This window comes from Sapajus apella, unplaced genomic scaffold (assembly GCF_009761245.1).
Source record: "Sapajus apella isolate SASKATOON/1434 unplaced genomic scaffold, GSC_monkey_1.0 scaffold72, whole genome shotgun sequence".
Classification (NCBI taxonomy): Eukaryota; Metazoa; Chordata; class Mammalia; order Primates; family Cebidae; genus Sapajus; species Sapajus apella.
Genome location: NW_022437012.1, coordinates 10,685,182 through 10,697,800, shown reverse-complemented (window position 1 = coordinate 10,697,800; position 12,619 = coordinate 10,685,182). Strand labels below are relative to the sequence as shown.

At 35.5% G+C, this 12,619-nt stretch overlaps 1 protein-coding gene and 1 long non-coding RNA gene across 9 annotated transcripts in view; both read left to right on the top strand.

Moving 5' to 3' along the window:
• Positions 1 to 12,619, top strand: part of ZRANB3 (zinc finger RANBP2-type containing 3) — a 286,620-nt gene that overhangs the window by 152,311 nt on the left and 121,690 nt on the right. The gene's annotated exons all lie outside the window — the stretch shown is intronic.
• Positions 5,868 to 10,169, top strand: LOC116531781. The gene is made up of 2 exons (XR_004260580.1): positions 5,868 to 7,787; positions 8,106 to 10,169. It is a non-coding gene; the product is annotated as an uncharacterized LOC116531781 (long non-coding RNA).

Here is a 12,619-nt window from a genome sequence, read left to right as displayed (position 1 = left end):
AAAAAAAAAAAAAAAAAAAAAAAAAGACATGCTCCTATTTGATGAAGAGACTTGATATTATAAAGATTTTACTTTTTTCTGAATTTATTTATAAATATAGTATATTCAATAAAAGACAATTTTTCTTGTAGATCCAGAAAATTGATTCTAAATATTATTTGAAAACATAAGTAACAATTGTAAAGAAAGTTATGAAAAACTAGAGTATTAAAAAAAGGGGGCTGGGCACAGTGGCTCACGCCTGTAATCCTAGCACTTTGGGGGGCCGAGGTAGGTGGATCACCTGAGGTCGGGAGCTTGAGACCAGCCTGGCCAACATGGTAAAACTCCCTCTCTACTAAAAATACAAAAATTAGCTGGGCGTGGTGTCGGGCACCTGTAATCCCAGCTACTTGGGAGGCTGAGGCAGGAGAATCACTTAAATCCAGGAGACAGAGGTTACAGTGAGCTGAAATTGCGCCATTGCACTCTAGCCTGGGCAACAAGAGCAAGACTCTGTCTTTAAAAACAAGGGGAGCAGGTAAGGATTTCTTTTCCCTTTTTTTATACAAAAATTAATTTCAGATGAATAAAATATTTAAAGATTTTTAAATAAAACCCTAAGTAAAACATAGAGGAATTCTTTTATAACTTTGTTGTAGGGAAGTCATAAAAAAGAATATATTTGATTGCATAAGAATTTGAAAGTTGTCATCCTTCTAGAAAATATATCTAAAGTAAAAAGAAATTTCTAATTAAGGAAAAATTATTTATGTGTTGCAAATTAAAGAGAAGGCTAATTTCAATGACTGAGAAAAATGTGCAAAAAATGTTAACAAATAATTGATCATAAAGGAAATACAAATAGGTTTTAACTATAGAAATCTAATCAATAAAATTCAAATTGAAACTACAATAAGACAGATTTTTACCTATTATAGCTATAAAAATTATAACATTTAACAAAACAGTATATCGATGAGCATATAAAGAAACAGGAGCTGTCTTACATTGCTGAAAGAAATGTAATGGCTATACCATCTACTTTGGGGTTTTTTTGAGTCAGTGTCTTGCTTTGTTACCCAGGCTGGAGTGCAGTGGCACGATCATGGCTCACTGCAGCCTTAACTGCCTTGGCTCAAGTGATTCTCCCACCTCAGTCTCTCTAGTAGCTGTTACAATGGGCATGCAGCACCGTGTCTAGCTAATTTTTTGTTTTTTTAAAAAACGGTTTCTTGCTCTGTCACTCAGGCTGGAGTGCAGTGGCGCGATCTCAGCTCACTGCAACGTCTGCCTCCCAGATTCAAGAGATTCTCCTGCCTCAGCCTCCCAAGTAGCTGGGATTATAGGCATGTGTCACCATGCCTGGCTAATTTTTGTATTTTTAGTAGAGATGAGTTTCACCATATTGGGAAGCTGGTCTCGAACTCCTGATGTCAGGTGATCTACCTGCCTTGATCTCCCAACGTGCTGGGATTACAGGTGTAAGCCACCACACCTGATGATTTTTTAAAATTTTTTGTAAAGATAGGGTCTCACTATGTTGCACAGGCTTGTCTGGAACTCTGGGCTGAGGCAACCCTCCACCTCAGCCTCCTTAAGTTCTGGGATTACAGGCATGAGCCACCATGCCTGGCCTATACCATCTATTGAAAGAAATTTCATTATACCTACCAAATATTTAAAAGCCTGTATACTTAACTTAGCAATTAAAATTTAAGTTTATCCTGCACTTGTTCGTATACACTATTTTATGTAATTGTTCATGTATGTTCTTATCATATATGTTCACATATTTGTCAAATACAGAACATACAGATATACACATACATATGCACATGTATGCAAAATTTAAGTTGCATGTTTAGTAAATAATACATGATTAGATAACAACCAGCTATAGGAAACTTACTGTAAATTATTGTACATCCATACAATGGAATACTGTGTAATCTTGATGCAACTCATTTTCAAGATATAGTGTTAAAAGAAAAGGAAATTGCAGAAAATTGTGTTATCTTTTGTATTTTTTAAAAATGTGTCTGTATAACACACACACACACACACACACACACACACATTTTCCCTGGATATCTTGAAATTGTCAACATGGTAGCCTCTGATGGCCCTGACCCAACTGACAGTCTCTGAGACTTCTCTGTGGAAGCCACTGTGCACTGTGGAGTCCACTTTCCATGCTGTTAGTTCAACTGTTCAGCATAGTGTGATTACCCAGCTGGCTGGAGAGTTGTAGCAAGAGACCACTTTGCAGTGGCATATGATCATTTTGATAGGGAAATTGACCTACATTGTGTTCTCCATTGGAGTGAGTTACTAGCTAGATGCTCTTCGAGGGTAGAACATTTGTTTTTTCCTGTGTTCTATTCCCAGTGGCTAACACAGCACCTGGCACATGATATCCAATGTTTATTGAATCATTGAATACTAGATTTGGGTTTTTTTTGTATGCTAGATCCATGTAACTTCTTGATATGAATAACATCATTCATCTGCTAAATCCACAGATGTTGTCAAATTAATGGGGTTCCTCAGATATAACTTCATATTGCTTTGAAAATTGACACAGTATTAAAAAATAAGCAGCACAATCATCTTGGAGAAGGACTTCTTATACTTTAGATTTGGAGCTTCTGGAATAAAAGGGCCGAACTAAGTGATTTGGGTAATCTTTCCCAGCTCAAAGTTTGGTTTCTTCATACTGACTTTAAAAATCATGAGCAAAACTGGAATTCTTCTTATAATAAATAAAATACTAATAGGAGCTCTTGCATAACTGAAACTGTTAAATTTATTTTACTACTTCTGTATAAAAGAAAATATAGAAAAACTAGTATCATTTGGCTACTATCTATTAAGAATTTTAAGTTAATATACTTTTGTGACGGGCTGAGAGAGTTCTGTGACACAAAGTTCTTAGTTGTTTTTCTGGCAACTGGGACTATAATTAATTTACTAACATCAGTTTTGATTAAACTATAAATTGATTTAGATGCTAGTTTGACCAAAGTAATAAATCTTTAGTCTTTACTAAGTGATTTTTTTTAACAATGCCTGGAAATTATTATAATGATTTTGCTACAGTACCACAGATTAATATCCCTTCCCTCCACTAGGAAATCAACAGTAGCAAATGTAGTAGACTGTTAGTTGCCTACCCCATCTTTCTTCCAAACAGATTCCTGATTTACTTTAGGTATATATATGTGTATATATATATACACACACACACACATACCTATAGGACTGTGGGGAAGTTGACTTTGTATCCGATATCACAGGTAGATTCCGGTCATTCTAAGCCAGTTAGCACATGGTATTCTTCAGACAACTATTATTGGTCTGGGGTTGGTCATGTGCCAAGCATGCTGAAGAAAAGGGCTTTATTTCAAGGAAGGGGGACAAGATAAGCATCTTAAGCTGAATATGAACAAAGAAGCATGTTGTTCTACCTGCTGCTGGTAGCTGTCTTCTGACCATGTTGGGTATTGGGTTTAGATGAGCAGGCTTTTTAATGGCACAGTGAAGAGATGCAAGGAATCCAGGAGCCTTTCTTTTATTCATGTTGTAAAACATTTCTTTTTTTATTAAGCAATTTTAATTCAGAGTTTCAGTTCCTTATAGCCAAAAATCATGGTTCCTGGTACGTCATTCCTAAATATTCACTTTGTTCCTATTATAGGTCCATTTGGCATGATGCCAGGTTTTGTTGGGAGGCCCTTAATCATAATTCTTGCAGACTGTCAATGCCAAAAGTTTACCCACATAACACAGACATACTTACACGTATTTATCTTTTGGAGACTTGAAAAACTTAAGTAATGAATAAGCATTTCTTTTTTTTGTTGTTTCCTGACTGGGACCTGTCATATGACAAAGAAGCGTATAACTGTCTCTTTCTTAATTAATGCCTACACTGTTTCACAAAAAAGTTCATATTCTTGAAATGCTTTATGATTGTGGAAGACATATTCTGTTTTCTAGAGAAAGCCATTTCAAGGTTAAGATCATGCTTCTCAAAAGGCATATTCTTTCAGGTTCCATTTCAGAAGTTTTATGCGATTCCTTTACTTCTTTACCTTGAAAGCACTATGGTGCCATAGACTCTAATTCAGCTCAAGTCACTTCCTGGCATTTTAAGTTAGTCTGTGGAATGCTATATATTTTTCCATAATGTTTTGATTCTGTGAAGGTGTCATTTTCACACTATAATTTTGCAGAATGCAAATTTTGGTTAGTTATTCAGTTCTAGACCCATATTTTATATTTGAAATGTCATGACTGTATTCAGAGTAAGTTAAATGAAGCTTCAGCAAAAGTGTAACTTTGATTTTATAAAGTATTTTAAATGCCTAAGTAATGACAAACAGAAATGTATTAATACAAATGTAGTTTAGAGATGAGAAGTCAGTATAGGTAACCAACTACCTTGTTTTACTTGACAGACAGCAGAATTATTACTCAACCAGACAAACTCTTATCTAAAATGCCTTACATCATTCACTTTACAGGATTATATTTAGAGGAACTATAAATGCAAACGTGATTTGGAGAAGGCAGCATATTCAGTTGTCAACCATTAGCACATTGAATGATCAATTGTTAAAACTAAAATATTTTGGAGATTACCCGGTTCCCCTCTGTCATTTTATAAGCACTTGGGGAGTTTAAATGGCTTGCTCTATCTCACTTAATAGAATTAATAAAGACTTAGGGAATGGCAACTTTAATAAATATTCTTTTACATAGAAAACAAGGACATATAGATAACCCGGCCAAGCATCCTGTTATCAGCAGCTATCTTCAAAAAGTATGCTGTGGGACGACATATTGGTCTTCCCTAATATTATGTCTTTGTTTTGTTTTGTTTTGTTTTGTGAGACAGAGTCTTGCTCTGTTGCCTGGGCTGCAATGCAGTGTTGCAATCTCTGCTCACTGCAACCTCCGCTTCCCAGGTTCAAGCAATTCTCCTGTCTCAGCCTCTTGAGTATCTGGGACTCCAGGCATGCGGCACCACACCTGGCAAATTTTTGTATTTTTAGTGGAGACAGGGTTTCCTCGTGTTGGCCAAGCCGGTCTCAAACTCTGGACCTCAAGCCATCCGCCCACCTCAGCCTCCCAGAATGCTGGGATTACAGGCATGAGCCACAGTGCCTGGTATCTCCCAATGGTATGTTAATGTTGTGTTTGAATTGCTATTAAGATATTCTAGACACTATTCTGTCACAAAATTCATCAATTTTTTAAACGTTATTTGCCATTGGTATTGTGTACCAGTTCCATCTCTAAGGAGAATTCCTTGTCTAAATTTTTATGAGAGGAAAAATGCTGGATGATAATATAAATTAAAGGTATTTATAGCCATACCCAAAGATTGTTAATTAATGGGTCATTGTCAGCTTCAAGAAATGTCTCAAGAGAGAGCACCAGGATAAATAGCTCTAATGCATGCGGAGCTTAATACATAGGTGATGGGTTAATAGGTGCCGCAAACCACATGGCACACGTTTACCTGTGTAACAAACCCACACTTCCTTAACATGTATCCTGGAACTTAAATTTTTTTTTTTTTTTTTTTTTGAGATGGAGTTTCGCTCTTGTTTCCCAGGCTGGAGTGCAATGGCATGATCTCGGCTCACCGCAACCTCCGCCTCCTGGGTTCAGGCAATTCTCCTGCCTCAGCCGCCTGAGTAGCTGGGATTACAGGCACGCGCCACCATGCCCAGCTAATTTTTTGTAGTTTTAGTAGAGACGGGGTTTCACCATGTTGACCAGGATGGTCTGGATCTCTTGACCTCGTGATCCACCCGCCTCGGCCTCCCAAAGTGCTGGGATTACAGGCGTGAGCTACCGCGCCCGGGAAATTTTTTTTAAAAAAGGAAATGTCTCTTACGGAACTGCACTGTGTTAGCACTGTTGCGTTTAATGTTCTCACCCGTGACTAAATAGAGGTCGCGTCTATTCCATTTGCAAATGATTCACATCTGAGAGAAGTACTTAATATAGTGATGGCAGATATATGTTTGAAATATAATTAGATAAATATTAATAGAATATACATTCTGTATTGAGACTTAGAAAGTCAGCTTTGTATGGAAGGAACTTGAGAAACCCTCACCTATTATCAATAGCTCAGTTCTAAAAGATTTGTGGTTTTTTATAACCCTAGGCTAACTTGGAGTAAGGGATGGTTTTACTCCATTCATTGATTAGACTGCATCTAGAGTACAGTTTAATTTTGAATTTATTCATTCATTCTGAAAGTATTTTAGGATGCTTCTTACATGCTAACCCATGTGGTAGCCATCAGATATGCATTAGGGAACAGACCCACATAGTCCAACCTTCACTGAGTTTTCAAGTCAAATGCTAACGTAGTTGAATAGTCCAGAACTAAAAGAAGAGAGTTTCGAGACAGTGATTGAGTTAGGTGGGGATAATATACAGAGTCTTGTTCTTCATCAAAATGGCAATAAGAAGGCATTGCAGGGTTTTTGGGGTTTTGGTTGTCAGTATTGTAGGTTTTTAAATTGCAGTAAAATGTGTAACAAAATTTACCATTTAAATATTTTTAATGTACAGTTCAATAGATACAGTTGCCTATATGTATGTTATATGCTTTAGGTTTTTTAATTGCAATAAAATATGTATAACAAAATTTACCATTTAAACATTTTAAAATATATAATTCAGTGACTTTCAGTAGATTCTAATGTATTACAGTACATTCTGTTGTTGTCCAGTCATTACTACTTTTCATCATGAGAACTTTTTCATCATTGCAAATTGAAATTCTGTACCCATTAAATAATTGTCCCCATTTCCTCCTTCCCCAGTCCCTATACTGTGACAAAGTATGAGACTACATGATTAGATTTACAAGTTTGATTTATTATCTAAGATATTTCACATGGTTCAAAATTCTAAACCTATAGAAGAGTATATACCTTGAAAAACCCCTTTTACCTAAGTTCTTCTCCTTATTGGCAACTGTATCTAGTTTTTCCTCTTTCCTCAGAAACTGTGCATATTCAAGCAAATTCATATGTTTTTAAAAGATTGTAATATAAGCATAAACATTGTTTTGTAATTTCCCCTTTTTTCTTTTTTTTCACATACATAAATAACTTCCTCCTCTTAATGGTTGTGTGGCATTATATAATTGGAAATATACTGTACTTATGGGGATGGCAGGAAGTTGAGAGTTTGCATTGTACAGTTTATATTTTCTCTATGGAATGGGAAGCAGGATAGTCATATGTTCAGAGAAATGGAAAAGTAGAGGGTTAAAGGTTTCGTGAAAGTTGCTACAGTTAGAAATTTTGCCAAATGAGAATGAGATAATGTGATTAGTGTGGTAGCTCTGAGTAACCGTTTGAGATCAGCAACTCCAAATTTGTAATGGAACCAGTTTTCTTTAAGGTATGATTTCTCCAGTCACATTCAGTAGCCTGGATACAGGCCTGGAAAAGGCTTCAGGCCTTTTTGAATCCTGAAGTTGGATCCATTCAAGATTGGATTTTTTCACCAGCTTATGATGTATGGACTGTGGGACAAGGGAACTTAAACTATATATTAATAAGAACAAAGCTAATGTATGAACTCAGAAATCAAAAGGACTGAGGAAATATGTGAAGACAGGGAAAATATAATGGATTTGGAAATTAGAGGAGTCAGTTGACCAAAATGTACTGATGAGATAGTAAAGACATAGTGAGTATAAATGAAGAAGCACCCTTGAAGGATGGGGTAGGTAGAGAGTGGAATGTCTGAATTTACCAGGTAGAACTGTTTTTTGTTTTTTTTTTGTTTTTTTTTTTTTTGAGACGGAGTTTCGCTCTTGTTACCCAGGCTGGAGTGCAATGGCGCGATCTCGGCTCACCGCAACCTCCGCCTCCCGGGTTCAGGCAATTCTTCTGCCCCAGCCTCCTGAGTCGCTGGGATTACAGGCACGCGCCACCATGCCCAGCTAATTTTTTGTAGTTTTAGTAGAGACGGGGTTTCACCATGTTGACCAGCATGGTCTCGATCTCTTGACCTCGTGATCCACCCGCCTCGGCCTCCCACAGTGCTGGGATTACAGGTTTGAGCCACCGCGCCCGGCCTAGAACTGTTTTTTTAGGACCTGGTTGTAACCACAGGAATAGTTGGAGTAGATTTTAGAAGGTCATTGTAGGCAGTGAGTGTGAGGAACTAAGAGGGAACTAAAAGCATTATTTTAAGAAGCTTTTCAAGAATTGAAAACATATCTCAGTAAGGGTGACCAGAATGAAAGGAATCTCAAATCCAGCTCTACAAATGTCTAATGTTATTGATTGCCTACTACATTTAAGACATTATTTCAGAGCTGCCGGCAATACAAAGATGAATAAGACATGGTACTTGATATTATGAAGCCTATAGGAATTTGAAAAAGAGAAGCCCTAAGGGGAACAGGTTTTTAAATATTTAAAGATCTGTCATGTTTTAAAAGAATTAGATAGCTGTCTTTGTGGCCTCAGAGAACAAAACTATTTTCAAGTAGGAAAACAATAGGGAAGTAGATTTTTGCTTAATATGAGTAAGAACTTTTAAAATATGTATACTTATGTATGTAGCACTATAACAATAAAAATCGAAAGGAAAAATACCATAATTCTGCTATACTAACAAATAAATTGTTTTCATTTTTAATTTCTACACTTGTCTGTATATCTAATTTTTACATAGTTTTAATCTAGCTTATATATAATGAATGCTATCATTTGCTAATTTTCTCTTAGCAATGCCTTGTCCCATGCTTTAACATTGTCTTTATAAGTTGTTTTATTTTCTTTACTTTTATTAATATAAAGATAGTTTATTGCATTTGGGAAAGTTATTCATACTTATTTTAACAAACCACACATAGAAAAAACATTGTTTTAAAAAAGTAAAAGTCAACTGTTGTGCTTTCGTAACTTTCCCTCTAGATAGCTTCTCTACTAAGTACATAAAGAAGGATGATTTGATAGATAGACAATTTTATGTAAATAGGGTCATATTGCACACACTCTTCTGTAATATGCCTTTTCCCTTTAATGCTATGTTAGGGCATTTTTTGGTATCAGTAACTAAAATATATAATTTTTATTGGCTATATGATTATATTTTATATATAAGATACTATACCATGTGTCTTAGATGTATTATTTTTAATTCTTTCAACAGTCCTACAAGTAGATGATAGAATATCCATTTTATAGATGAGGAAGCTGTATTTGGAAATGTTAAGCTGTATTTGGAAAGCTTAAGTAACTTGTCAAGTCATATAACTAAAAAATGAAAAAACAAGAATGCAAACACCCTTTAACACCACTTTTCTTCCATTTTCCTTCCAGTATTTGAATTATTTGGTAATTCAGTGTCTATGTTTATATTCTTAACTAAATATGTTAAATTAATGGACTAAATAAATTAACATTCTCTACTAAATCAAGTAGTTGACGGTTCCTTTCCTGGTCAACTTTTTGTTTACCTTATAACTCATTTTTTTACCCATCTGCTTGGTTTTCTATATAGCTGTTGCTGCTTTTTCACTGAAAGACTCCAACCAATCTGTCAACTTCCAGCATGTCTTCTAAGCACATAAAATAATCTTTTTCTTTTTCCTGGAGATTTTCCTCCCACAGCCTTCTGTTTTGCTCCTATCTAAACTGATTTTTCTTTAGGCATGGCACAAAGCTGTCACCCTGAATTTCCTTGGGCCATTCTGTCCTGTTGGATCCCGAGATTCCTGGATTTCATGTTTTTTATTTCTTAGTTTATTCCCTGATAGTTTCAATATTTTATTATGGAAAAAAATAACATATACAAAAGTACATGCTATAGTATAATGAACCCCCCTATGTACTCATCACCCAGTTTCAACAATTGCTAACTCATGGCCAGTTTTGTTTTAGCTATGCTCTCATCTACCTCTCCTACCCCATATTATTTTGAAGGAAATCCTAGACATTGTATTTATCTATAAAATATTTCACTATATATCTCTAAAGAGTAAGGAAGGACTGTTCTTAAAAATAATTATTCGGGGCTTAATACCTAGGTGATGGGCTGATGGATGCAGCAAACCACCATGGCACGTTTACCTACGTAACGAACCTCAACATTCTGCACATGTATCCCCGAACTTAAAGTAAAATTTTTTTAAAAAACCTTTATAAATATTAATTCCCATTAAAAAATTATGATACCATTATTATACCTTAAAAATTAAAATTAATTGCATTAAATCCCTTGATAGCATTAAAATGCAGTAAATGCTGAGGTGATGGGTACACAAAAATCTTACAAATCACCACTAAAGAACTTATTCATGTAACCAGCTACCACCGCTACACCTATGGAAAAGCACAAGGATGCACATACACTTAAAGCATATTTAATTTTACATAATTAAAATACACTTATGTTATAAAAAATGCAGTAAAGGTTGAAATTTCCAGTTGTTTTGTGAATAAATAATTTTACAATTTTGTGGGGGGGTTTTGTTAGTTTTTTTCCTCTAGTTTGTATAGATCAGTACTCAAATAAGGCTCACGTATAGCAAATGTTAGATGTTACTTAAGTCTCTTAATCTCTAGATTTCTCTTCCATTTCCTTGTTTTATTTATTTATTTTTCCATTGTGGAAGAAACTAAATTGTTTTTGTAATCTAGATTCTGCTGCCTCCATCTTCATGGTGGTGTTTAACATGTTCTTTTGTCCTCAGTATTTCCATATTCATGTTTAGATCTAGAAACTTCTAATTTTTGGAGACAATTCTCCTTTGTACTGATGTTTTCTTCTGTTAGGAGATATTTAAAGCCTCCATTTTTATGATGTTAGCAGCTGTCAATGTTTGGTACATTATTAAGTCGTTAGATATTGCAAAATGCTGATATTCTAACACACTGCCTTCATTTAATAGTTGACATGCCTCCATAAAAGAACCCCCCCCCATTTATTATTTGGACATTCACTGGTTCACTTTGTTTAAGAAAGGCAGGATAAATTTTTTTCCTTGTCATTTGTTAATTTTCAATGTAATAGATTGTTTCATTATCAACTTGCAGTGATATCCAATGCACTTTATTTTTGAAGTTGGCAAGTTTAAGTTCTTCAACTTTGTTCTTTTTCAAGGTTGTTTTGGCTAGCCTGTGTTCTGGCATTTTTATATAAATTTCTGTATCAGCTTGTCAATTTCAGCAAAGAGGTCACCTGGAATTTTGATAAAGATTGCATTGCCTCTGTAGATTAACTTGGGGAGTTTGACATTTTTATAATATTAAGTGTTCAAATTCATGAACGGTAATGTCTTTCCATTTATTTTATTAAAAAAGAAATCCTACAGTGTTGTGTAGCTTATAAGTCTTACATTTTAAAAATCAAGTTGAGGGCTGGGCTCCGTGGCTCATGCCTGTAATTTCAGTACTTTGGAAGGCCGAAGTGGGTGGATGACCTGAAGTCAGGAGTCAGGAGTTCAAGACCAGCCTGGCCAACATGGTGAAACCCCTTCTTCACTAAAAATATAAAAATTAGCCGGATGTGGTGGTGCACGCCTGTAATCCCAGCTACTCAGGAGGCTGAGACAGGAGAATCAGTTGAACCCAGGAGGTAGAGGTTGCAGTGAGCCAAGATCATACAACTGCACTCCAGCCTGCTCAACAGAGCAAGACTGCATCTCCCCTACCCCCCCCAAAAAAAAAATCAGGCTGAGGAAGGACCCTTTCTAACCCTAGTTTATTGAGTATTTGAGGGTTTTTATTTTTAAGTCATATTTTTTTCAATCAATTTTATTTATAGACCTTAGTGATTATCAAATTTTCCTTCCTTTGGCAAATAGGATCATCTCCAATTACTTCGTAATTTACATTCTTCTTTTCATGGTGGTACCTTTATTCCACTTCCAGAGCAATTTCATATTTCATTATTTAGTGAGCAAGTTTGTGCTCTGTTTATATGGGCTGTTCTTTGCCAATTCTATTTGTAATCTGTCATTATCATTTCACTCTGAATAATTTCAGTTTTTCAATGTATCCTTCTATAACTTCAACATTCCACTATCTCCCTCTGTTATGTTAACAATTAGATTGGTTCCCCTTTCTAAACCTTGTCTAGTCTATAATTTTCTTCTTGAATGATACAACCATAACTACACATTTGCAGGACACTGTTATTTGATATAAGAACAATGCGTTCTAAGTTTTCCCCATTTCTATAATGTTTTTTTGTTAAACTCGTGTGGTGGGAAAGCAAAATATTACCACCATTTTGGAAAACAGTTTGATAATTTTTTATGGTTTTTTAAATAAAGGTAAACTTACAAGACCTGCAAAACACTAATTAAAAAATAAAAGAAGATGACCTAAATGAATGGGGTGGCATAACATGTTGGTGGACAGGGAGATTAAAAAATTTTTTTATTTGTTTTTGAGACAGAGTTTCACTTTTATTGCCCATACTGGAGTGCAGTGGCGCTATCTCAGCTCACTGCAACCTCCACCTCCTGAGTTCAAGCAATTCTTGTGTCTCAGCCTCCCAAGTAGCTGGGATTACAGGTGCCCGCCACTACGCCCAGCTAATTTTTGTATTTTTAGTAGAGACAGGATTTCACCATGTT